Below are 26117 nucleotides of genomic sequence, written 5' to 3' on the forward strand. Positions count from 1 at the left end.
TTTGTTTGCTCTCCTGGCAGTCCATGGTATATTCAATATTCTTCGCCGACACCATAATTCAAAGTCATCAATTCTCTTAGGTCTTCCGTATTCGTTGTCCAGCTTTCACATGCATATGCGGCAAGTGAAAATACCATGGCTTTGGTCACATGCCCCTTAATCCTCAAAGTGACATCTTTGCTTCTTAACATTTTAAAGTGTTCTTTTGTAGCAATTTGCCCAATACATCATTTGATTTCTTCACTACTCCTTGTAAAATGAAATCTTTCACAACTTCAATCTTTTCTCTGTTTATCATGATGCTGCTTATTGGTCTAGCTGTGAGGATTTTTGTTTTCTTTATGTTAAGGCATAATCCACACTGAAGAACTTGAAGCAGTTGAAGTATTTCATGCACACAGAGTACAGGAATCTTACCTCTAGAGTTTGATGAAAAACCAAACCCAGTGCCGTCGAGTCAATCCCGACTCATAGTGACCCTATAGGACAGAGTAGAACTGCCCCACAGAGTTTCCAAGGAGCGCCTGGCAGATTTGAACTGCCGACCCTTTGATTAGCAGCTGTAGCACTTAACCACTACGCCACCAGGGTTTCCAGAGTTTGATGAAATGCTTCATATATTTACTCCCATATAACCACCACCTGGATCATAAGAGAGACCATTCCTAGGATCCGGGAAAGCTCCTTTGTGCCCTCTGGAGTTCTATCACCATACATTAATTTTTTGAGTTATATAACCATATATTAGTTTTGCCTGTCCTTGAATGTCACATAAATCATACACAAATACTTTTATGTGTCTGGCTTCTTTCATGCAATATAATGTCTGCAGAATTCATCCATGCTGTTGTGTGTCTCAATAATGCATTCTCTTTTATTGCTGCATAGTATTACACTGATAAATTACATTAATTGATAATTACATTAATAAACTAAGATTTATTTGTCATTTTTCTGTTGTTGAACATTTGGCTTGTTTCCAGTTTTGGACTATGATGCATATATCTGTTATGAACATATCTTTTGGAGGACATAAACACTAATTTCCCTTGGACACATACACCTAGGAATGAGTTTCCTGGGTCATAGAGTAGGCCTGTGCTTAGCTTTCATAGATATGGTATCTCCTAGGCTTTTTAAAAAAAATTGTGATTAAAAATATATATAACAAAACATTTGGCATTTCAACATTTTTACATGTACATTTCAGTGAAATTAATTATGTTCATTATGTTGTGCTACCATCACTGCCATCCACTTCCAAATTTTTCTATCACCCTTAACAGAAACTCAGCGCCCCTAAGTAAGACCACCCCTTCTTCTGTCCCTTCCACCCAAGGTAACACTAATGAACTCCATTCTTTATACATGTCCGTGTTCTAGATAATTCATATAAGCAGGATCATACAATATTTGCTCTTTGTGACTGATTTATTTCACTCAGCATAATGTTTTCAAGGTTCATCCATTTTGTAGCATGTATCAGAACTTCCCCTAGGCTTTTAAGTTTTACTAGGGGAAAAAATTCCAAACCAACAAGCAAGCAAGTAAAAATAAATAAGATAGAAAAGTTATTTTCCTTGATGCAAAATAATCAAATTGCCATGCAGACAGGATGTACTTCTCAAAACTCATCAGTCTCAAGCTACATGCTGGCTTATTTGAACCTGTCTGCAGGCTAGATTCAGCTTGTAGGTTGCCTACAAACATACTTTGTTTCCCTACTTAATCAGGTTCTTTGCTTTTTGTATATTTTTTTAATAAACTAGGGTTTAAAAATTGGGAGATTTCACAGAAGAAAACTCCAGCTTTCAAGATACTCTTGAAAAATGGGACTATCTGGTAGACCTGAGGCCACGTTCCCATAGAACAGTAACAGATTGGAGTGAAGTAGGAGCTGCTGCATTTAGATGGGCACAGGCTCTCCTTTCTGCACAGTTCTCACCACTGCCTACTGGTCTACCCATTGGCTGGTCTCTATTGGCATAAGAACCCTTCTCCACCCTATGGCCAAGTCCATTCACATTTCTCTGACTTACAGTACAGGGATCTGGAGATTTCCAAAGTTAAGAGAGTTCCAGACAGTTTAACATTTGTCTTTTTACATGTTAAACTTTGAAATGTATAGAAAGCTTTCTACCATGTATTATATATTAGCCTGTTTCCAAGTAAAGGCAGAAATAAGAGGGATACGTCAATATATGTCAAAGTATATGTAGAATGTGTGTGTTAAATGAGCAGAAGGGAGTGTGTAGAGAGGGGAGCCAGCTGAGCTTGCTCCTTCCAACTAGAGAATCTTCACTCAGGCTATGAGCCCACAGGCCCGCTCTTCTGATCAACACCGAATAACCGTGTGGACAGGATATTTAGCCAGTGATGAGAAAAACAGCCCCTCTGATTCCTTCAATTAAAGATTTCCTGGACCAAACCCAGTTCTATTATGATTAGTGCCCTGGACACCTTTTAGTCATTTTCATGCTGTTAAAGATGTGAGTAGGGAGCCAAAGTTATTTCATTTTTGATACTATGCAGACTAGATAATGTGAAGGATCTGTCTGTGAAAGTAAAACTATATCTGGATATATTAAAAACATGATAAATTTTGCTAGGCTTTCTAGATAGTAAAGGAAATACTCGAGCCTTCCTTACCACCACCAAAAAAGAGACAGAGAAATGAAACCAGAGAACTTACACAGGAGTAAACTAATGAAAAAGGCTGGGTAGCCCTGAGGGAACATGACACAAAACTAACAATACTGATTGGAAGACCAAGACTTACACCTTTAGCAAGGCAAGATAGGGCAGTTAAGCCTAAGAGTCAGATCCTGGAGTGGAACCATGAAGAGGGCTAGAATGGTTCCTGACTCTAGAGAAAGCAATATAGGAAACATAGGAAAACATCCTCAATTTAGGTCCAAAGGATTCCCACATATTAACATCAATACTCAAACATTACCAATTACACAAGAAGAAATACCACCAAGAATAACAGTTAACAAAATAACGAGCAAATGGTTTTCTGTACCCATTGTACCTCATGAATTAGAATTTCCAGATAAATATGACTATGTATAAAATGTAAGCCAAAAAACCAAACCCGTTACCAATTCCGACTCATAGTGACATATGGGACAGGGTAGAACTGCTCCATAGGGTTTCCAAGGAGTGGCTGGTGGATTTGAACTGCCCATCTTTTTGTTAGCAGTTGAGCTCTTAACTACTGTGCCACCAGGGCTCCAAAATGTAAACAAAAAATTAAAAATAGAATAAAAATTAGAATAACCCTGTAATTACATCTTTGTCATCTGTGAACTGACTAGATGTGGAAACTTGGTAAAGAAGGAAAACGTTTCATGGCTCATGAGACTTGAATTTTTTTTTTTTTTCCTGATTATCCAAGTTAAGCAGCATCCCAGACATCTGTTCAACTGTTTGGGCCTAAAGAATTCCAGGATGTAGCAGCCATCGTCAGATCCCTGTGATTCAAGGAACACTGACTGGCAGTTTATTTGCTACCCATTATGCCAGTAAAATTCACCTTGCTTCTAAAGATAAGTGCTGCTACTCCGCTTCTGTCATTCTGGGTCCCATTATCCCAATGATATTAGTAAGCTCAATTCTTTGACAGCTTTACCGAACATCAACCCAAATCCATGGCTGACAGCCTTAACTGAGCCTTCCAAAGGTGCCACACCCCTCACCAGAGAACATCTTATTGTCTTGATGAAAGCAGTGTCCTCTGGGCCCTCTTGAGGAACACAGTAAAATGATAGACACGCAGATTATACCTAAATCCATTCTAACATCCACTCTAATATCTCTCCTCCCTGAGCTGTCTGACCCTTTTATCAACACTAGGCCAAAGAAGTTGTGGAATTTCCTCGCACTCATTAAAGGCCATCACAGCACACATGCTTCAAAGAACCAACTCAGAAAAATATCAAGATCAGCTCCAAGTGTCCTTGACCAAAAATTGAATCTGAAGTTATGAATGAGTGCCCCTAGCTCCATGAATCCTTCTCCCATCCAAATTTTCTTTTTTTTAATTAATATTATATTGTGTTTTCAGTGAAAGTTTACACAGCAAATTAAGTTCCCATTTGACAATTTCTATACAAATTGTTCAGTGACATTAGTTACATTTTTCACGATGTGTCCACATTCTCGTTAATTGCATTCTGGTTGTCGTGTTTCCAGGGCTCCAGTTTCCCTGCCCCCTTATCTTTTCATCTTTGCTTTAGAGTAACTGTTGAAATTGTTGACTTTTTGGTCTCATATAGATGGTTTTTTCATGGAGCACTGTACTCAAGGATATCCCCCCCCCCATCCAGCTTTATATGGCATCCCCAGTCTAACACACTCAAGTCCTACTCCCACATGGGTCACCTAGGTTCTGATGGTATGTATTAGCAAGGTACTTCAGTTTTTCAGTGTGTAGGCTATTTCTTTCTGGAGAAGGGTGGATACTTCTCTGCTTTGATCATACTCTAGTAATCCCTTTGGAGGCATTGAACAGTGGAAGAAAAAGAACTTAAGAAGAACAAGCATCATGTTATGAGGCACCTGCTTCAGGTGAGATCCTTGAGCAGTCATTAAGACAGGGAGGATATTTTTCTCTATCAAGGGAGAAAGGATTATTTCTGCTTGCCAGGAAGGTTTGGGGGAATTTAGGGACTCAAGGCCTTCAAGCTCACCCACACAAGTGAACCCCTCCCATATCTCAGCATCCTTATCAGGGTCTTGAGTTTGAAAGAAGAGATCTTACAAAGCTGTGCACTTGGTCTCTTTTGCATCTCTGCCAACCTTGCAGTCAAATGCTAGACCTGAATTTCATTACAGTCTGCCCTGCAACTGCCAGAGATAAGTCTTTTTTAACAATGCCATATGCCCTCTGGCTTACAGAGCAAACCTTAAGGTGGCCATGAACTACCCTCAGCCTAACATTTTCCTTTTGCAGGTCAGAAGTAGCCACCCTACTCCACAATCCTTATGATTATAATGGCTTTAATGTTGACTGTGTGCTGCAGCTCTGTGATTTCCCAACACGTTTCCCTCCACCCAAGCCACATCCAAATTTACTACAGGTGAGAGCTTAAGTAATTGTTAGCATACTGCATGCCAGCATTATTTTCATCCTAATCTAAGACTAAAAATGTGGTCCCTATCACTTTTGGACAGGTAGGTAATCTAACTCCCAAACCCCCTCGCTGGGTATCCTTTCTAGAACTACTTGTTTTAGCTCAGCTTCCTTAAGAAGCTGACCCCAAAGCAAGGATTAAGTGCCAATGTTTTAATGGGCATATGCATCCCAAGGTAGGAGACAGAAGAAAAGTGAGTGAGCAGGGAGGGTTAGGAAGCGATAGAAAGTGATAAGTTACTGCGTGGCCACTGCATCACCATGAACCATGAAGAAACACACAGCTTAGTAGCTTAGCCAGTGCACCTACTGGGTGACATGCGGCATCTCTGGACGTACTGTACAGAGAAATATGCCTTGGAACAGTCCATCAGAGGGAGAAATGGAGAGTGAATGGCGAATGTATCTGCTTTGCTCTCTTCTCTCTCTTATATCCCGTAAAACAAATCTGCTAAGGATCTAATTCGGTGATTCTCAATTGGATATGATTTTGTCCCCCAGGAGGACATTCAGCTAGAGATATTTTTATGTCTATTAAAAAAAAAAAAAAACCGTTGTCACTGAGTCGATTCTGACTCATAGCAACCCTATAGGACAGGGTAGAACTGCCCCATAGAGTCTCCAAGAAGCTCCTGGTGGATTTGAACTGCAGACCCTTTGGTTAGCAGCCATAGCTCTTAACCACTGCACCACCAGGGTTTCCTTTTATGTCTATAGAGATTTCTTATTGTCATGACCAGGGGATGCTACTAGCATCTAGTGGGTAGAGGCCAAGGATACTGCTAAACATAAATGCTCAGGATAGCCCCTCATAACAAAGACATATTTGGTCAAAACGTCAAGAGCGCCTTTGTTGAGAAACTCTGATCCAGGTGTTGGTAAAGTAAAGAGAACCTGAGATGGCGTGAAAGATGGGTCTGACAGAACAACTCAACAGTAAAAAAGACAAAAGACATGAAAGGCATTTCACAGAAGAGAAAACACAAATGGAAAACAAAACATGAAAGATTTTGAACCTCATTAATAACCAGGGAAATCAAATCATGGTAAGAAACCATTTCACACTCGATCGGCAAAAATTAAGATATTGCAAGCATTGAGGAAGATGGATTTCAAAGAGAATTCTCATATACTGCTCGTTGGGAGTGTAAGTTGATGCCATCACTTTGGAAAATAATTTAGTCTTACCTGGTAAGCCCAAGACAGTCCTGTTCTAGCACTGAAAATGCTGCATTCTGGGAAACCCCTCTGTTCCAGGCAAACTAGGAGGGCTGGTTGCCTGTCTCACATCCTAGCAATCTATTCCTATGTATATAGCCCTGACAAACTCCTGCACACATACCATGAGTCATATAAAAATGATAATATTATTCATAGTATAGAAAATTTAAACAACAGAAATGTCCATCCAGAGGAGAACTGATAAGTAAACTACAGTATATAAACCCAATGTAATATTATTAACTGTGAAAATGAACTACTGTTACATGCAACAAAATGGATAAATCTTAGAAACACAAATGTTCAATGAAATGAGCAAACATCATGTTGATTATATGAACACGAGACGATTAGTATAAAGCTCAAAAGGAAGCAAAAGTGATGGGCATAGAGATAAGTCATATTGGGTACAATTTTTTTTTTTTTTTTAAAGTAAGGAAATGGTACATACAAAATTTAGGATAGTGGTTACCTCTGGAGGTGAGGGGAGAAGAAAGAATGGGGAGCTTCCCTGGTCCCCAGTGAAAAATTAAGGAATAATTACGCCACTAAAAAAAAAAAAAGAGAGTGTTTATTCTTTGCATTTTGTAACTTTGTTGTGAGCGTTAACTACGTTATTTACTTTGTTTTGGTTGTGTTATTTTTTGCTTATTTTACCTCTTTGAAAAATAATCTTTGTCTCACTTTTCGGAAATAGGGAGCACAGAATCACCAAAATATGTGGGAAAGAAGAACGAATATAATGCATTCTCCAACCCAACAAGGGTAGATATTTTGGCCTGGGGTTTTCCATGTATGGGTCTTCCCAGCATTTATTTTGACCATCAAGTGCCAATTCTGCCTCCCAGGATCTTGAGATGCTAATGTCAGCCTGTTAAGCCTCACACTAAAATTTAAGGCACCTGCTGATCTGGGAGGTTACCAGGCTTAAAACTGAGGCCCCGGAGAACAATGAAAGTACCAGGGCTTTAAACTGGTTCGTTCCAGTTCGAACCCCTGCTGAGAATTTGCATTCCCACCCCAGGTATACTGAATCAGAATCTAGATTTTAACAAGATCCCCAGGCGATTCTTATGTATGGTAACTTTTGAGAACTTCTGCTGTACTAGTGGTTGTCAGAATTGGTCCCTAACCAGTAGCATTAGCATTGCCTGGGAACTTGTTAGAAATGCAAATTTGAAGCAGGGGTTCAAACCAGACTGAACTGGCTGGAAATGCTGGAAAGTACTTAGTTTAGAATAACTGTAGGCTAGGGCTGCTACAGTTATTATGAACAAGCTCCATACCTAAATCTGTCTTTAAGTCGAATTTGTACATAAATCAGAACAGTTAGGTCTGGTTCGTTTCTAATGTCAGTCAAATGTCTGTCTTGGTATATAGTATACAGAGTACCTTTCTATGCATAAAAAAATTAAGGAAACCCTTCTAGATGCACTAAAACATCTGTAACATAATAATAAAGTAATAATAATAATGTTTTGATGTGCCTCGCAAAGTAGTGCCCATGTGTTATTATGAACCATTGTATGTATCTTCTCCACAGTTGAAGGGCAAATGTTACCCAGGATGTTACCCAGAATGTTACTCAGAAGATTCTGTTCTATAAAATCGTTTTCTGGGGGGAGGATACAAAATTATTTTATTTGAAGGAATGGTACAAATGGAAGAACTTAAGCGGATGTTTGGGTACAATTTATAGAAAAGGTAAAGTCAGCATACATGCAGTGTCTTAGTGACCACGGAAGTCGCCCGTGTGGTTATGGGGCAGCCAGGCTAAGGCTTAACTCTCTCCATCACTGTTTCCCAGGGTGTGCTTGTCAAAGTGATACTCTGCCAGGCCAGATTCCGGGGCCCACAGCTTGCCCGAGGTGGTTATGTAGTCACCCAATTCCTTGAGGGATTTCACCTGCTCATTTAGGTAATGAGTCTCAATGAAGTCACACAAATGGGGGTCGTTCTTGTCAGTGGCCAGTTTGTGCAGTTCCAGCTGTGACTGATTCATACTCTTTCCCTAGTGTAATGCACACTCCATTGCATCAGCCCGCTCTCCCAGTCATCATGGTCTGGTTTCTCAATATCCTGAAGGAAGATTCCACCACCTCATTGGCTCTACGGCTTCACCGGTTTCTCAGCATGTTCCCTCTCCTTGTGAGATTGGTGAAGAAAATATGTGGCAAAATCCTTCATAAGCAATATCATTGCAGTCGAAGTAGTAAGACCTGAACAGGTAGACGCAGGAGGCGTAGAGCTCCTGGCTGATCTGGCACTTGATGGAGACCTTGAGTCCTGATTGTAGCTATGGTGCACCTGCGAAGAGGATGCGGCGGTCATGGCCGTGGTTGAGGAGCAGCAGTGGGGGCCTTAGGGTGTCAGGGGGGGCCGATGTGAGGGGAGTGGTCAGTTGGAAGGAGGTTGGCCAGCACCAGTTCTGTTCAAGCACTGTTGAAGCAGGAGACCACGGTGACTCTGCGAAGAATGTCTGTGTTCTATAAAATCTTTGAGACCAATTACTTTATTGTAGACTCTGAACTAAAAAAAATCTGTGTTATACCACCAGTTGCATTTCTGCTGGGTTTTGAACCCTCCTCAGCTGAGGCAGGGAGGGTTGGGGGCAGGGAGGGAGGTGCTGGGGCCAGATAGTTCATTCCTCCATCACCTCTTCACCCGACCTGTCAACCCCACGCACCAACTATGAGGCCCCTGCCTTGGGGTGCAAGGGAGAAAATACCTTGCAGGATGTGCTAAGAGGGAGCCTGGGGTACAGGGGTTGGGAAGGAGATGCTGAGGGAAACCCAAGTCTGAAGTTCTTCATGGGCCAGGAAACCATATGCACATACAGTCGTCAGAAATCTAAGACTGGTCCCCTCTCTGCTTCCAACACCAAAAGGCCAAGAGTGGCTGCAACAGTGAAATCCCACGTGTATAAGGTAGGGAAAAGAGAAGCCCAGAGAGGTGCTGTGCTGTGCAGCCCAGGGCCATTGGGATGGGGTGGGCGGGGCTGGGTAAGGGGGTGTTGCAGAGGCCTGCCTTGTGCCCAGCGTGGTGTACTGCCTGGTTGTGCTCGTCAAAGAGCGTGTCACCAGCACCCCAGCTGCTGGCAGCCACCATCTCAGGCACGCTATGTGAAGCAGAGTGGTGGTGTTTAGGGCACATGGGCAGTGGGGCTGGCCCTTTCCTAGTTCTGAGGCAGGCAGGTGCACGTGGGCTCTCTGCCGGCTGCTGTGCACTGTGGCTGGGCCCAGCATATCGCAGGGGCCCACCCAAGGACCCACTGCAGTACCTGAACACTCGGGAAAAGTGTAGCCCATCATGGGAACCTGGGGGCCCAAACACAGAGTTAGTGCTTTCCTGCTAGGCTTTACCGGAGCTGGTTCATAACTACAGGTTGTGGGTAAGTCAGACATTCCTAACCTGGGGACTACCTGTATTTAATTTACACAGTTCAGTCTCAGGGTGAAGAGATTCATAAGCTGAAAAATAATCACTTCATACACGTACCCCAACAGAAACATACATACACTGACCTCTGTATAAATAAATCCGTAAGTGTAAATGGTTAACGCACTTGGCTGCTAACTGAAAGGTTGAAAGTTCACTTGGAGGCACCTCAGAAGAAAGGCCTGGTGATCTACATCTCAAAAGTCAACCATTAAAACCCTATGGCGTACAGTTCTAGTCTGACACACATGGCGTCACCATTAATCACATCAACTCAATGGCAGCCGGTTTGGTTTTATGTCAATGAGGCCCAACTGCCTCACAGAGAGCCAGCCCAGAAATGTGGCCTTGTGAAAGTCTAGAGCCTTCCTTAGAATTTTAGTTTGGGGCAATAAGCCAAATCCTTCACTAGTGTCCACCAAACTCCACTCACTATGCTTCACGTGTTCATTGAAGGTGCATGATAGAGTTTCTGTGCATCATGCAGTCTGCACCATTCCCACATCTCCCTGAAGCCACAAACACACTCATGCTGAACAGTTCTTGCATTCAGGCCCACTCTCAACCTCATCCTTTTTTCCAAGGTAATTTCTTTCTTCTTTTCCCTTCCTCCCTCCCTGCCTTCTCTCCCTCTCTGCTTCTCTTTCTTCTTCCCTCCCTCTCTTCCTTCCTTTTTGAAGCAAACACAAATTCTACAAATACTCTTATAATTTTGTTAACTGCATTGCTACAGCTATCTGTCCATCCAACCATCCATTTATCTGTTGGACTAGCTTTGCTCATCTTCCCATTTGCTTACCATTTTTTCACAAACATATTATTCTGCCTGCAAATTATCATTCCTGTTCCCAGGGATGGATTACCCAATAAGCAAGGTATGCATGGGCTTACTTACTAATTTGTAGTGCACAATTTCACCTGTTTTTCACGACATCAAAGCCTGCTGGAAATGATCCTTGGTCACACAATGGTTGAGCACTTGGCTGCTAACCAAAAGATTGGTGGTTCAAACCCACTCAGTGGCTCCAAGGGATTAAAGACCTGTTGGTCTGCCCCCCAAAAGATTACAGCCTAGGAAGGCTTTGGGGCAGTTCTACTCTGTCCTATAGTATCTCTATGAGTCAGAATCGGCTCAATGGCACATAACTATAGCCTGCTAGAGAATTAAAAAACTACATGAAAGAGAACTGAGTTGCTTTAGCCACATCCAGCCAATTGCCAGATAAGTGAGTGAAGCCACTTTAGACTATCCAGTCCCCAGCCAACCTGTCAGCTGACTGCAGATGAATAAACAAACCTAGGTAAGATCATTCAAGTGTAGCCCAGATCAGCAGAACTCACTCATAGACTCATAAGCAATAATACAACACATATTGTTCTAAACCACTGAGTTAGGGGGATATTTGTTATGCAGCAATAGCTAATGGATACACATCATATTTCTTCCTTGATTGTATTCAATAGCCACATCATACCTCCATTATAGCCCTTGTAATGATAACATGTTTCCTTGTCTTTCTCTTCTACCAATATGTGAGTTCCTTGAGGGCAAGGGCAATTTTTTTCTTTTTAATCCCCAAATCAAACCAGTGCCTGCAATAAATGGGCTGCAGCCGTGATAAGGCACCTGATCTGGCTTCCTTCTATTCCCTGTCTTACATCCCCATTCTTCTGGTATACGGGCATCACTTGCCAAGTAAACACTAGTATCCAAATCCTTGTCTCATGGTGTGCTTCTGACCTAAGACACTATTACTTTTTTTGACTTTATCCTTATTGCTTCAGAATCCCAACTCTTCTCCCAGAGGTATGGGAGATGGGGAATAGAAGGGACACTTGCCTCTGGGCACAAGTCCAATGGGGCAACAGACAAGGAGTGTAATGGCATTCCAAGGCACCACAAATATGTAAGACATCTGACTGAGGCAGCCAGACAAGAGGGACACATATTTCTGCTGACACGTCACCACTATCAGTGCCTATTCATCTTGAAATTGGGATGGGTGGGCACAACTTAGAAACTGCTCCTGGACACTCGTTACCCTCACTATACCCCTGACTTCACAGACATTTTGATTTTGATTTGAAAAGCTTAGCCTTTTAATGATATCTCCAGCTAATCAAAGGTTGTATCCAGTCCAGTGGATGACAAGACCAATCACAGAATGCGGTGTATCATCTTTTTAGGTCTTCTCTGGCTTTCATCATTGCTCAATTTTCCATGTGTACAGTCATATATCACTTAACGCCTATGACACGTTCTGTGAAGTAAGACATTATGTAATTTGGACGTTGTGTGAATATTATATATTTAGCAAAGCTTTATGGGATACCTTTTGTTTCGCTTCCAAATCGTTACTTCTCTTTTGCCTCTTGCAGCTGCTATCACTAGCACTGGTTTCGCTGCACTTGGGAGCCATAATACACTTCACAGTAATATTTTTGAAAGAAAATTAAGCAGAGAGATAATGGTACAACACTCGAGAGATGCGTGATACACGAGATTGGATGTTGCTGCTTATGAGTTGAAACACACACTTCTATATTGTAAACTTTTATTTGTAAGTAGGGAAGTTCACGTTAAAATAATGCTAGAAAATACAGTACAGTACGTACATAAGCCAGTAACTATGAAGACATACCTATTATAGATTATTTTTTTATGTACTATACCAGTATACGCCTGGCAGCGTGATCACTTTGTATACAAGAGACATGAGATACATGTGTTGTATTCTTCCATCAGGATTTCTGATCTCTATTATAACCTTCTGGGACCATGGACATATATGCAGTCAGATGTCCCCCGGATGGACATTATGCACTGGATAGGTGTATAAGAATCAAGTTAACTTGCAGGTGTGGGGTAGCTCTGTGCTTATCTTGAAGGACATCTGGAACCATAATATTGATTCTTGCCCAAGACAAAGGTGAAATGTACTAGCTAGTGGTTTATAATGTGCTCCTTAAAGTCCAAAACTCCCCTGAAGGCACCTTGTATCAGCTTGTCTCTGCTGTTTATTTCAACAGTATAGATTGATGTTTTGTACCTGGCCACAAAGCCTGTTTTTTGCTAAGTGAGCTGTAGGATGTAAAACACGCCTCAGTAAGCTTGTGCTTTTGGCTTCCTTGAGACCATGGTATCTTACACGCATCTCGGTGGTTGATGACCGGAAGATGAAGAGCATCCTTGCAACTGAAAAAGGACCCTGGAACTGTGCCTGTATGTCTCAGGCCTCTCTGATGTTTGCTAGGTTTTCTTTCTCCTGCTGTACCACACCCTTTGCATTTATTATTGCCTAACTCTGGAATCTCATGAGTCCTTTCAATTATCTGACACTTTACAATTGCTGCATTGAGGTTGTTTTTAGGAGGGGCCTGGGGTAAGAAAGGAAGGGTTCCTATAGCACCCAAGTTTAGAATCATTTCAGAAAGTTGGGAATATTAGAAGTCAGGGCTCTGCGTTTTGCTGAGCTCTTTAAAGATTGATCAGCTGAGTTATCATAAATAATGATTCTAGACACAGTTTTGGGGTTGGTCCATGTTCCAACAGTGGCTATTGGTTCTTGCAAACTTGGACCTACTTTCCCAGATCACCACATACATTCCTCATTCTCCCACCCTCCCATGTATCTCTGCACAACGCTCACATTCTCCACGACATGAAGCCTTCGCTGTGCACAGCTTTAGTTCCCCTGGGAAACATTGCTTATACCTATATATTCTCATCTTTCTCAAACACCAATTTTAAGCTGTATTTTAGTTTTTTCTTCACTGTTCATCTAGAAATAACCCAGTATAAAAGTTTTAGTCCTGAAATCATACTTGATTGACCTAAACTACTAGTCCTCAAAAAAACTCGTATATCTAGAGAGGGACCTTTCACAAAGGCTACCTCTCAGCAGCTTGGACAACAATGTTCTTAGAAGTTAGGAACCATACAGGAAGCAGAAGACTAGCTGCAAAAGCCTTAAGTCTCTGAATGCTACAAGATAACCTGCCTATCACGAAAAGTTTCAGGGTAAAATTTTGTTTCTTTTCACAATTTGACACTAGCCCCTTCTATGTTTCAGAAGCAGCCCATAAATATATACATTGTAAGCAGTTTTTTGAAACATTGGAATAAATTACAATTTGACTACCCTCCTATAGTAAAGTCAGTTGTGCCTAATGGCAACTCCATGTGTTACAGAGTAGAACTATGCAACAGAGGGTTGTCTTGGCTATAATATTTATGGAAGCTGATTTCTGGGCCTTTTTTGTGTGGCATTTCTAAGTGGGTTCAAACCACCGACCTTTAGATTAGTAAGGATGCACAAACCATCTGCAACACCCAGGGACCTTATAGTTTGATTACTGTATATTAAAACACAAATGACCAGCACCCATACTCATTGCCATTGAAAAAAACCCCGTCGATTCCATTGAGTCAATTTCAATTCACAGCAATCTTATAGGACAGAGTAGAGCTGCCCCATAAGGTTTCCAAGGAGTGGCTGGTGGATTTGAACTGCCGACCTTTTTGATAGGAGCTGAGCTTTTAACCACTGTGCTGCCAGAGCTTCAAAGGAACAGTACATCCTATATACATGGAAATAGAATTATATTTGGGGATTCATTTAGAGTAGTGGTGGTCCCCATGTTCACTGCAGCACTGTTTACAACAGCAAAAAGATGGAAGCAACCAAGGTGCCCATCAACAGATGAACGGATAAAGTAGTGATGGTCATCTAGTTTAAACTAGCTGGAGCAAATCCAAAATGTATTTCAAATTCGTCCACTTTTTGCCATGTCTGATGCCATGCCCCTAAACCAGCTCACCATCATCTCTTTCTGGGGGTGACAGCACTATTTTCCACTATTACTGAACCGTCACGCCTACAAGTTAGTCACAATAAAGCAGAATTGTCTTTTGAAAATATAAGCTCCTTAACTCCTCTTCTAATGACTCTCCAATGGTTTCCCTCTGTAGTGGAGTAAAATCAAGACATTGTCCCATGCCTAAAAAGCTCTCCAACTTCATCTCCTACAGCACACATCTACAAGTCCTCTTATGGCAATTTCAGACTCGCTTTCTGAGCCTTGAGCATACCGATATGGTTCCTACTTTCGGGTATGTGGAAGGTCCTATCTTCAGGTCTTTACTCAGCTGGATCCTTTGCGTTATTTAGCGTAGTTCAAATTTCTCTTAGCAGTTTGCTCTGACACCCAAGCTAAAGTAGCCCCTCAATCATCCTATATCACAGTAACCTGTTTACCAGTTTCATACAGGTCCCTGGGTGGCACACACGGTTTGCACTCAGCTGGGAACTGAAAGGTTCCAACCCACCCGGCAGCACTGTCAAAATGCCTGGCGATCTCCTTCCATAAAGATTCCAAGACTCCAAACCAAACCCTTGAGTTGACTCCGACATATAGCAACACTATAGGACAGAGTAGAACTGCCCCGTAAGGTTTCTAAGGCTGTAAATCTTTACAGAAGCAGACTGCCATATCTTTCTCCCATGAAGCAGCTGTTGGGTTCAAACCACCAACCTTTTGGTTAGCAGCCTAGTGCTTTAACTACTATACCACTAGGGCTCCCTTCTGTAAAGACTACAACCGAGAAAGCCCTATGGAGCAGTTCTATTCTGTGACACATGGGTTGCCAGGATCAGAATTGACTCTATGGTACAAGACAACAAAATGACCATGTTCCCAGACATTGTCAACATCTGCCAGTTTCCTTTTCACTTATTTACTTATTGTCTTGGTCATCTGGTGCTGCTATGACAGAAATATCACAAGTGGATGGTTTTAACAAAGAGAAATTTATTTTCTCATAGTCTAGGAGGCTAGAAGTCCAAATACAGGGTGTCAGCTCCAGGGGAAGTCTTTCTCTCACTTATGGCTCTGGAGGAAGGTCCTTGTCATCAGTCTTCTATGGCTGAGAAGCTTCTCAGCTCAGGGACCCCAGGTCCAAAGGATGCACTATTCTTCTGGCACTACTTTCTTGGTGGTATGAGGTCTCCATGTCTCTGCTCACTTCTTTCTTTATATCTCAAAAGAGATTGGCTTAAAACACAACTTAATCTTGTAGACTGAGTCCTGCCTCATTAACATAACTACCTCTAATCCTGCCTCATTAACATCACAGAGGTAGGGTTTACAATACATAGGACAATCACATCAGATGACAAAATGGTAGACAATCACACAACACTGGGAATCATGGCCTAGTCAAGTCGACACATTTTTTTGGGGACACAATTCAATCCATGACACTTACTTATCCCCTCCCACTAGAACGTCAATGCCTTCAAGGGCATACCCTTGGCTTTTTTTTTTTGTTCATCATTGTATCTCTAGTGCCTAGAACAGTTTGTAGGCACGTAGATGTCACCTAATGAATTTTTGTTCAATAAACAAATGTATTTTTCTTTTTCAGTATTACATTTAAATTTAAATAAAACTTAAAAGGGCAAAACCATAACATAATGTATCCCCTTACCTTTTTGGGGATGGCTGTAGAGGAATTAAAGACTCCAGAGAAGTGTGGCTATTTCTGTCCTGCAACTTTTCATTGGAGTTCTTCAGTTTTCTTCATTTTCCTCAGTGTTCATATTGGTAAGAGGTGGAAACATCTCGCCACAGTGTATTTCTGTAACAAAACGTACCAACATGACTCAGAACTGCAACCAACATTACACTCTGTTTAAACATAAAATATATAACCTCGCTTACTTCCCATTCTCCTGCATGGTGTACATCATTTATTTACGGGTTCTATCATTTTCTCAGGCATGCAGCTACTGATAACTATATTACTACCTGGATACCTGCAGGCGGTGTTAGTCTCAGCACCTTGCTGTATCTGTGCCGCAGAACTTCTTATACTCTATGAAATTATTCCACTGTGAGTCCATTTTCCCAATAGATGGTGAGCCACGTGGGGGTGGGAATTGTGCTTTTGGTCCTTGAATCTTTTGCATAGGCATGAAAAAGCTGGGCAATGAATAAAGAAGACCGAAGAACTGATGCCTTTGAATTATGATGTTGGTGAATAATATTGAATATACCATGGACTGCCAGAAGAATGAACCAATCTGTCTTGGAAGAAGTACAGCCTGAATGTTCCTTAGAAGGGAGATGGTAAGACTCTATCTCACATACTTTGACCATAGGGCATAGACCAGTCCCTGGAGAAGAACATCATACTTGGTAAAGTAGAGGGTCAGTGAAAAAGAGGAAGATCGTCAACAAGACGGAATGACACAGTGGCTGCAACAATGGGCTCAGGTATAACAACAAGTGTGAGGATGGCGCAGGACCAGGCAGTGTTTCGTTCTGTTGCACATGGGATCGCTGTGAGTCAGAATCAACTCAACAGCACCTAACAACAACAATACATGCATTATATTCTCTGGGTAGTGCAAATGGTTAACACAGTCAGTTGCTAACCAAAGGTTAGAGGTTGGGGTCCTCTCAGAGGTGCCTCAGAAGAAAGAGCTGATGGTCTTTTTCCAAGAAATCAGTCATTGAAAACTCCATGGAGCACAGTTCTTCTGATACCCATGGGGTCACGGTGAGTTAGAATCGACTTGACATCTATTCATTTAAAAAAAATTTTAATATAAATATTGGTGGAATTAAAGTTACATGTGGATCTTACAAGTTCTTAGCTTTGCTTCTGGTTCAGTACAGTATTACCATTTGCATCAGTAAATAATAAATAGTATTGATAAGGACAAAAGGGACTAAAAACACATTTTATGGCTTCATGAAAGGTCCAGGAACTGACAGCAATTATTCTGTCCTATTTTTTTTTTTTATTAAAATACAAATTCCAGAGCCCAGTTCTTTTCTTCTGCCTCATATTAATCATTGCTCATCAAGTTTTCAGGCAAGTTCAAAGAAAATTTCCCTGAAAATAACTGTAGATTGATAGTCCACGCTGTCTGTTCTGGGACGACACAAATTACTTGCAGAACCCTGTTCCGCTTTTCTCATTGGATGATAATAAGAAATAGATGGTTTTATTTCATGAACTGCATCTGTTATCTGTAGGTATGCAATTAACACACTTAGGGGATTTGCATCTTCTGTATGAATACCAGTACACTGTGACACAAACAGTGGAGTGCTCATACTTTAAGTATTTACTTTGCTGTGCATTTGAAAAATATTTAAGACCCCCTTAGGGATATAAATTTATATTTTTGAGCTGTTGTAAAGATTTTCCAATAAAGTTGATCCCTGGATATTTTTAGACTGTGAATTTTAACCTTGATATATTTGTAAATTGTGGACCTTCTCAAAAGCATGTCCTATGTTTTAAACTATCATTGTTCAGATCAGTAGGATTTGCCGAAAAGCAGTGATGAGCATAGGTAACAAAACATCCTAGAAGGGTGGTTTTGGAAACCCAGTTCTCCTTATATGCTTTCACTTAGTTCAAGGCTGGTTAACATATGTGTATAGATAATTTCCTCTTCGAATCTTGTGATATTGTCTTCATATGTTTCTAAGTATCTGAGGACAAATCCCCTTGTCAAGGAATGCAATTTCAGGATTGTGATATTAACTTGAGTCACTTGAGTCTACTGAATAAAAATAATTCAATATATTTTATGAAAGTAATACCTTGATGCAGTAACCCAAAACTAATTAAATGCATCTTATTTATTTGAACACTTAATATCATTATATCATACTTTCCATATAATTAGCCAATATTTGCATTGAGTTTGCTTTGTAAGAATTAGTATTATTTTTAATTTCCTATCTACATTGCAACTAAGGAACCCTGATAGTGCAGTAGTTAAAACACTTGGCTGCTAACTGAAGGGTTGGTGGTTCAAACCTACCAGCTACTCCGTTGGAGAAAGATGTGCGATGACATATTGCAAATCACCAAATTAAAGAAATATGATATTTCATAAATGTACTTTAATACATGCCCTAATCATGGTAAGAGAACTCTCCTCTCAAGTTTCTATTTCTTTAAGCAAGCCACTAAGAAAGTTCAATCTATCTTTGATAAAACTATATTGCCATTACCGACTTATGAAAGTAAGCAGAATGTTCAGCAGACTATGTTCAGACAACAGCTATAACACTCTGAACTGCTGATAATATACATCTTAATATGAGGCACGGATGTCAATTAAACTTAATAGTTGCATTTACAACATTCAGTAGGAAGAGGTTGGCTTTGGCATCAACTGTGTAGCAGCACAATTTTTCTAGGAGCTTATTTACTTATCTAAAAAATAGAGATGGATACCATTTTCTGTAAAGAAGGGTTTTTAGGATAAAGTAGAAAGGGCATATGTAAAGTACCTGGCCAAAAGTGATTATTTAAAAAATGCTAGCTTTGATTTTTACTAAGTACAAAACCAACTTAAACAACATTTTAGGTAATTGGATTTAGCTCTTAAAACCAAAAACTGGTGACCTGCCACATGTAAAAAAACTGAAAGAAAAAAAAGAAAGTTCTAGCTCACCCTCATTTTGATTTACAGGCAAGAAAATCATTAATATGGTTGTGATATTGATATAAATGTGTGTTATAAAAACAGAAGTATACCATCAGAGCAGCATAACTAAATTCTCTCATAAGTTTATGTTGCTTTTACATTTCATTTTCATAGATTCTTTGGTCATTTGTCCCCTCAAAACCGGACAGGTTGACCATCAGGTCCTGCTTTATATATGCATTAAAAAATATAAGAAACACATTAAAAATGGTGCCAGGTTATGAGATCCGGATACATTATTGGGCTCACTGATAAATTGCTAAAAACAAACAAACAAAAAAAAAGATCCAAACTCTAAAATTCCATTTTATGTAAAACAGAACAAAGGTTTACTATCAACTATACTACTGCAAAAAGAGCCCTAGCGGTACAACAGTTAAGTGCTTGGCACCTACCTGAAAGGTTGGCAGTTCAAACCCACCCAAAACATCCCTGGGAAAAAGACCTGGAGATCCGCTCTCATAAAGATTGTTGTTAGGTGCCATCGAGTCAGTTCTGACTCATAACGACACTATGTACAATAGAATGAAACACTGCCTGGTCCTGTACCATCCTCACAATTATTGCTATGTTTGATCCCATTGTTGAAGCCACTGTGTCAATCCACCTTGTTGAGTGTCTTCCTCTTTTTCTCTGGCCTTCTACTTTATCAAGTATGATGTCCTCCTCCAAGAACTGGTCCCTCCTGATAACACATCCAAAATACTTGAGATGAAGTCTCTCTATCCTCACTTCTGAGGAGCATTCTGGCTGTACTTCCAAGACAGATTCGTTCATTCTCCTGGCAGTCCATGATATATTCAATAGTCTTTGCCAACACCATAAGTCAAAGGCATCAATTTTTCTTTGGTCTTCCTTATTTGTTGTCCAGCTTTTGCATTCAAGTGAGTTGATTGAAAATACTATGGCTTGAGTCAGACACGCCTTAGTCCTCAAAGTGACAGCTTTGTCTTTTAACACTTTAAAGAGGTCTTTTAAAAAGGCAGCAGATTTGTCTAATGCAATACATCCTTTGATTTCTTAACTGCAGCTCCCATGGGCATTGACTGTGGATTCAAGTAAAATGAAACCCTTCGCAAATGCAATATTTTCTCCATTTATCATGATATTGCTTATTGGTCCAGTAAGGAAGATTTTTGTTTTCTTTACGTTGAGGTGCAATTCATGCTGAAGGCTGTGGTCTTTGATCTTCATCAGTAAGTGCTTCAAGTTCTCTTCACTTTCAGCAATCAAGGTTGTGTCATCTGCATATCACAGGTTGTTAATGAGTCTTCCTTCAATCCTGATGCCACATTCTTCTTCATATAGTCCAGCTTCTTGGATTATTTGCTCAGCATACAGATTGAGTAAGTATGGTGAATGGATACAACCCTGACACACAATTTTCCCGATTTTAAACCATACAGTATCCTATTCTAATGACTGCCCCTTGATCTATGTACGTGTTCCACATGAGCACAACTAAGTGTTCTGGAATTCCCATTCTTTGCAATGTTATCCATAATTTGTTATGATCCACACAGTCCAATGCCTTGGCATAGTCAATGAAACACAGGTAAACATCTTTCTGGTATTTTCTGCTTTCATCCAAGATCCATCTGACATCAGTAATGATATCCCTCATTCCACATCCTTTTCTGAATCTGGCTTGAATTTCTGGCAGTTCTCTGTCAACGCACTGCTGCAACTGTTTCGAATTATTTTCAGCAAAATTTTACTTGCATGTGATATCAATAATATTGTTTTATAATTTCCACATTGTTGGACCACCTTTCTTTGGAACGACACAAATATGGATCTCTTCTAGTTGGTTGGCCAGGTAGCTGTCTTCCAAATTTCTTGGCATAGAAGAGTTAGCACCTCCAGAGCTGCATCTGTTTGTTGAAATATCTCAACTGGTATTCTGTCAGTTACTAGAGCCTTGTTTTTTGCCAGTGCCTTCAGTGTAGCTTGGACTTCTTCCTTCAGTACCATCAGTTATTGACCATATGCTACCTCCTGAAATGGCAGAATGTCAATAAATCCTTTTTCGTACAGGCCTTTGTGTATTCCTTTCATCTGCTTTTGATGCTTCCTGCATGATTCAATATTTTGCCCAAAAAATCTTTCAATATGGGAACTGGAGGCTTAAATTTTTTCTTCAGTTCTTTCAGCTTGAGAAATCCTGAGCATGTTCTTCCTTTTTGATTGCACATTTCATTATAATACTCTGCCTGTCTTTTTGAGCTGCCTTTGAAATCTTCTATTCAGCTCTTCTACTTCCATCATTTCTTCCATTTACTTCTTCTACTCTATATTCAAGACCAAGTTGAGTCTCTCCTGAAATCCATTTTGGTCTTTTCTTTCTTTCCCACCTTTTAGATGACCTTTTGCTTTCTTCATGTATGATGTCCTCGATGTCATTGCACAACTCGTCTGGTCTTCCATCATTAGTGTTCACTGTGTCAAATCTATTCTTGAGATGATCACTAAACTCAGTAGGATATACTCTAGGTGGTATTTTGGCTCTTATGGGCTTGTTTTAATTTTCTTCAGTTTCAGCTTTAAGTTGCATATGAGCAATTGGTTGTCTTTTCCGCAGCCAGCCCCTGGCCTTGTTCTGACTGATGATATTGAGCTTTTCCATCGTCTCTTTCCACAGATGTAGTGGATTTGATTCCTATGCATTCCATCTGGCAAAGTCCATGTGTATAGTCACCATTTATGTTGTTGAAAAAAGGTATTTGCACTGAACAAGTTGTTGGTCTTTCAAAATTCTGTCATGTGGTCTCCAGGGTATTTCTATAACCAAGGGCATAATTTTCAACTAACAAAACTTTTTCTTTGTTCCCAACTTTTGCATTCCAATCACCAGTCATTATCCTTTTGCATCCTGATTGTATGTTTGATCAATTGCAGACTACAGAAGTTGGTAAAAATCTTCTGTTTCTTCATCTTTGGCATTAGTGGTTGGTGCACAAATTTGAATAAATCATATTATCTGGTCTTCCTTGTAGATTTATGGATATTATCCTATCACTGAGAGCATTGTGCTTCAGGATAGATCTTGAAATGTTCTTTTTAATGATGAATGTGGCACAATTCCTCTTCAATTTGTCATTCCCAGCATAGTAGACCATATGACTGTTTGATTCGAAATGGCTAATGCCACTCTATTTCAGCTCATTAAGGCCTAGGATATCGATATTTATGTGTTACATTTCATTTTTGACAACTCCAATTTTCCTACGTTCATACTTCGTGCATTTCACGTTCTAATTATTAATGGACGTTTGCAGCTGTTCTCGTTTTGAGTTATGCCACATTAGCAATGAGGGGCCTGAAAACTTGGCTTCATCCATGTCATTAACAGGCAGTTCTTCCCCAGTTGTATTTTGATTGCTTTGCCACCTGAGGGACTCATCTTCCAGCACTATATCAGACAATGTTCCACTGCTATTCGTAAGGTTTTCACTGGCTAATTTTTTTTTTAGAAGTAGATCGCCAGGTCCTTCTTCCTAGTCTGTTTTCACCTGGAAGTTCTGCTGAAACCTGTCCACAATGGTAACCCTGTTTCTTTTTGAAATACCGTTAGCATAGCTTCCAGCATCACAGCAACATGAAAGCTACCACAGTGCAACAAACTGATAGACGATTGGTGGTCATAAAGATTGCCCAAACCCATTGCTGTTGAGTCAATTCTGACTCACAAAGATCCTATAGGACAGAGTAGTACTGCCCCATAGGGTTTCTAAACCTATAAATCTTTATGGAAGCAGATGACCACATCTTTCTCCCATGCAGCTGCTGGTAGTTTCGAACCACCGATCTTTTGTTAGCAGCGAGTACGTTAACCACTGTACCACCATGGCTCCTGTCATAAAGATTACAGCCTAGACTACCTATGGGGCAGTTCTGCTCTGTCACACAGAGTTGCTAGGAGTTGAAATCGACTTGACAGCACCTAACAACCACAGAAATATACTGTTACAAACAGTTACAATCCCTACACACTTTTTCCTTCACTTTCAAGGGTGACAGCTCTTCGGCAGATACATTTTAAGGTGGATTAGATGTAGAATGACATGATTTTTGGGCTCATCAGCCCTGCACCTTTACGTCTGTTGCTTTATTCATCCTTTCATCCATTTCCTCTTGAACCCAGTGGTGCAAATTTGTGTGAATAGTAGGTTTGATATGTAGTCTGTGTCATTACATTAGGAAAACAAGACTATTTGTCTCTGGAAAAAACAGGCTTATAACCTTGGCCTCATTAACACTGAGTTCTGGCCAACTGGACTCAAATTGGTTATGAAATCACAAAGGATGCTAAACTCCATTCGGTTAGTCTTCCAACAACTATGAGGCACTGAGGTAAGAAGAGAAAAATAAGTCAATTGTATGGAGACGATCTAACACAAAACTTATTTTTAACCTATCTTTTACCTTTCCAAAAGAAATTAATATGGATCATCCTTCTTAAAACTATTTTCACCATTGAGCCATTTTATAATTGCTTTTTCTTTGTATACACTTTATAATGTGGATTATTCTATACTCTCAGCTAGATACTTGAAATGTTCATATAATACTTTGAGCAATTCCATATCAATTCAAATGATGGGATCTGCTCCTTATCTAACAGGTAAGCTCTAGATACACAAACGGGTTTCATTACCAGGTTTGAGAGTGTAAAAGCCAAGCAGAAAAACAAGTTGGGCGAGACAGTTTCAAGTACTTGAAAACAATATCACCTTTGTTCTCGGCTACTCATCTGCACCTCTGTCATCTCCGTTGCTATATAAAATGAAACATTTATAGCCAGAGCTCGGCATCCGAACAACTTTCCTCACTGTTGGAATAAGGTATGTTCTGCCTCCGTGGGAGAAAAGTACCTAACAGAAACACTAAACATTTGAACAAATAACTTCTGGGGAGTGGCAATCCTAATCCGTTCAAAATCTGATCTTCTTTCATTCGCAGCAAGATAACTGTGACAGAGGGATTGCCTGTTTGCAGAAATTATTTATACATTTGCCGACTGCAGCGAAGCCTCTCCAGAGAAACTTTTCCGGAGCCTACAGGACTATATGCCACCTTTGGATTCCCTCAAATACGCACTGAGCACTATTTTGTTTTTCTTTTCAGGTCATACTAAAACCAGGTGTTAAAAAAAATATCTCATCCTTCTCCACAGGGAAAATATCCTGTTTGAATGTCTGGCCTCCATCTCTGAGGCATTTCCCCTGAGATGATGGGAGGATTGAGCTTGTCAGGGCTGTGAGCTGGATGTAATATTTTCATGTCAGTGCCCTTTCCACCTGGGACAGCAGTTTATAACGTGTTGGCTTTTATTTCATGGGTAACAATTTTTTTTTTTTTTATGCTGAACACCAACTGAATGATTAGGTTTGGATAGACTGGTTTTCTAGCCCAATAAAAAAAACACTTAAAGTTTCTGTTTGCTAGAAGTCCCAGGTTCTAGTTCCATAAACACCTACCCAAAACCAACCTCATTAACACCTGCTTGCTTTTTAAATTTAATTGACTAAATCGTTATGTGTCTGAGTTTCTTCATCTGAAATGCAAGTGGACTCGCACAATGGCATGTACTCACACAATTTTAGGAAGATGAAATGACTTAATGTATATGTAAGAACTTAGATACCTTAAAGCATTTTGCAACATTAGGTTTAAAACAGTTAATCCCTAATGGTTTGAATTATACAGAAAATAACTAAATTTAATCAGATAGAGAAAACAGTAAAAGATAACACCCCCAAAACTGTGTATTAGTAATGTCTAAGGAGGGTGAGGATTCTCTAACCTGCACTTCAAGGGGGCTGCATATATGACAAGATGTGAAAATGTGATGAGGCGTAGTAAGAGATGGAGAAGGAGAGAAAGAGAGACCACTCAGAAGATCCATTTTATAACCACTTCCACACTCTAAAGCAGGGATTCTTAACTGGCAGTATTAACTGTAGACCTCCAGCAGTCCTTAGATAGAATTCAAGGATTCCATGAATTTGAACAGGAAAAGAGTGGCATTAAAAAAAATACGGTAGGGAAAGTAGCCAGTGATCAGACATGCATGGCGTTATTGGTCATGGTAAAGACACTGGATTTTATTTTAAGTCTGATAGGGAAGCCATTGGAGAACTCTGAGCAGAAGATTCTGTGGTCTAATTTATTACATTTTAAAAACATTCCTAGGTATGGTGGGAAGAGGCAGGAGGGCAAGACTGAAAGCAGGGGTATTAGTTAAGGCACTATTTAGGTAGCTTGCACTAGTGTGGTAGAAGTGGAGACAGTGCAAATGGTCAGATTCAGGAGATATTTTGAAAGTGTAGATGATTTATTGGTAAGTTTGCCATGAGTGTGAACAACAGTATTTTGGTCTGAGCAGCGGGGTAAATAGTAGTGTCACTTACTGAGCTGGGAAACAGTTGGAGAGGAGCAGATCGATTAGGAAAATCAAGGGGTCAGATTTGGACAGCATGATAGATTGCATGCACACACAAACACAAAATGGTCTCAATTTGTCATCTTTCACTGTATCCATGACCTTTGCCATGTAATTTTGTAGGCCACTCCTTCTCTGACTCTGGATTTGTCTGTATGAGTTGATTTGGACAATGGACATTAGTAAACATGGTATAAGTAGAACTTGAAAAGTGCTCATGTTTTTCTGGTTGTTCTTATACCTCTGCCATCATCATGAAAATATGCCTGGGCTAACTGATGCAGAATGAGAGACATATGGAGAGAACGTGCATGGCCCTGGTCACCACAGACAAAGCCTTCCTAGATTAGCCAACAGC

The 26117-nt window shown here is 40.3% G+C and overlaps 1 protein-coding gene across 3 annotated transcripts in view; it reads right to left on the reverse strand.

Moving 5' to 3' along the window:
• The window catches only part of PAK5 (p21 (RAC1) activated kinase 5), a 320036-nt gene that overhangs the window by 157284 nt on the left and 136635 nt on the right, over positions 1-26117 (reverse strand). For all 3 annotated transcript variants that reach the window (XM_049869541.1, XM_049869542.1, XM_049869540.1), the window contains one exon: positions 16287-16436. The gene's annotated coding sequence lies outside the window, so the exon portion shown is untranslated. The remainder of the gene's footprint in view (positions 1-16286; positions 16437-26117) is intronic.

The sequence above is a fragment of the Elephas maximus genome, chromosome 25, assembly GCF_024166365.1.
Source record: "Elephas maximus indicus isolate mEleMax1 chromosome 25, mEleMax1 primary haplotype, whole genome shotgun sequence".
NCBI classification, from domain to species: domain Eukaryota; kingdom Metazoa; phylum Chordata; class Mammalia; order Proboscidea; family Elephantidae; genus Elephas; species Elephas maximus.